Raw genomic sequence first — 2,266 nt, forward strand, 5'->3', positions numbered from 1 at the left:
GCTTGTGTAAGAGGCCACAGAATGGCTCTAGAGCGGTAGTTGGCAAACCTTGGCCCATGAGCCAATTCTGACCCACAGCCTGTTTCTTTAAATGAAGTTTTATTGGAATACAGTCACTGGCCCATAGGTGTTATGTATGCTCTTTTGGTGCTACAGCAGCAGAGTCAAGTAGCTGCAACAGAGACCACATGGCATGCAAAGCCTAAAATATTTATTATCTGGCCCTTTACAGACAAAGTTTGCTGACTATTGCTCTAAAGCAATGGTCTCCAGCAGAAAAAAACAACAGATAATTAAATGTTTAACATAGTACTCCTACTTTTTATTTAGCCATATTAGTACATTAAAACAAATTATCAGCTGCAATCACCAGAATAAAATACCAAAATAAAGGATAGTTTTTTCCAAGAATGTTGTAATCTCAAGCTGCATGTTTCACCATGGACTGCTAAAAACTTCCTTGTGTTTAGGAACAGTTCACAAACCATTTTGTAGAATAGCATTTATGAACTAGCTACTGGATCCTAAGCAAAAGTGATTTATGTGGCAAAATTGCCTTTTTAAAATTTGTCTAAATTGAATAGTATGCCTTTATTGCATTCTCTCTATTTTTCAGTCATGTTTTGCTGCATTTAAAAAAAATGAACTTATTATTATAGTACTACCTACTGAGCATTGGTAATTCACATTTGTTAATTGCTCTATATTGCTTATAGACTGCCATATCAGCCCTTATTGTAGGCTAGTGTTTGAGTCTTGATAGCTGATATTAACATATCCACTTGTAGACTTGACTTCGTTGCATTTGTGTCTGTGGCACATACCGATGACGGTGCAGGTTGGGATAACTTATCTTGCAGTGAAGTAACATGCACACTTTCCATTTTATATAATAAATATTTTAATTTCTTCTATGTAAAAATCTGGTATTACCACATATGATGGATTCTGAATATTTATTTGTTTATTTTGTTAAGAGACAGGGTCTTGCTCTGTCGCCCAGAATGGAGTGCAGTGGCAGGATCACAGCTCACTGTAACCTCTGACTCCTGGGCTCAAGTAGTCCTGGCTCAGCCTCCCAAGTAGCTAGGACTACAGGTGTGTGCCACCACTCCCAGCTAATTTTTAAAAACTTTTTTGTAGAGATGAGGTCTCACTATGTTGCCCAGACTAGTCTTGACTGCCTGGCCTCAAGCAATCCTCCCAGCTCAGCCTCCCAAAGTTCTGGGATTACAGGCATGAGCCATGGCACCTGGCTGGATTCTGAAGACTTAAAGCCTGTGAATACATTGTCTTCCATTGAAAAATGACTGGAAATACTTACTCGTTAATATTTGCTAATTGTCGTATCCTAGACCCTAGAACAGTGCCTAGCATATAGGGAACCCCCATAAGTGCATGTTAAATGATAGATGAATTGATGAACAATGCATTCTCATTTTACAATTTTTGCAAATGTGACTTAGGGGAGGGGAACAAAGCAGCAAAATACTCATATCCAACCATTGAGTTTTTTTTTTTTTTTTTTTTATTTCAGCAAATTATGGGTGTACATACGTTTAGGTTACGTGTGTTGCCCTTGGTTCCTAACCATTGAGTTTTTCACATTCTCTTGTTAGGTTGTTTAGGTTTTTATTGAAACTGTTGCCCATTCAAAATCAACTTGTGGTAAAGCACCTCTGTGTGGTAACCTTGACGACAATGGACTGGATAGACTTGGAAGCTTGTTTAATTATTTTGCTAGCGTAAATTCTTAGACATGCTATTCCTAAGCACACACTTTCATTTTACTGCTTTTGAGCTCAGATTGTTGCATCATAGTTATGGTTTTGTGGAGAAAGATGATCACTGTTCATAAATCTTATAAAACTCAATCAACAGACTTATAGAAAGTAATAACTTTCTTTAGCCTTTGAAACAAATACCTCACCAAAGGGGAGAATAAAAAAAGAAATTTGTAGCATTCTTTTTGAACTTCATTTCTTGAGTTCACATTGTTTACCTTTAAGTCTAAAAAGCCATTAAATTTTCAAATCTCTCTGTTTGCTCAAATCCCACTTGCGATTCTGTTGGGACACACTGTTTCTCAGCCCAACATTCCTATTTCCTTTTCAGATGCCTGGCCTTCAGGAAATGAGTCTCTTTCTCTCAGTTTTGTGTTGTGCATTTTTATACTGTGTTCTTTTAAGTCGAAATTAAGCTATTTCATTTGAATTTAACCCAGAAAACAGTTTTGGAGCTTAAAAGATCAACCTTCATTTATATG

The 2,266-nt window shown here is 36.9% G+C and overlaps 1 protein-coding gene across 1 annotated transcript in view; it reads left to right on the top strand.

Moving 5' to 3' along the window:
* The window catches only part of NAALADL2 (N-acetylated alpha-linked acidic dipeptidase-like 2), a 1,013,114-nt gene that overhangs the window by 358,651 nt on the left and 652,197 nt on the right, over window positions 1-2,266 (top strand). The gene's annotated exons all lie outside the window — the stretch shown is intronic.

The sequence above is a fragment of the Propithecus coquereli genome, unplaced genomic scaffold (genome assembly GCF_000956105.1).
Source record: "Propithecus coquereli isolate 6110/MARCELLA unplaced genomic scaffold, Pcoq_1.0 Scaffold15, whole genome shotgun sequence".
Lineage (NCBI taxonomy): Eukaryota > Metazoa > Chordata > Mammalia > Primates > Indriidae > Propithecus > Propithecus coquereli.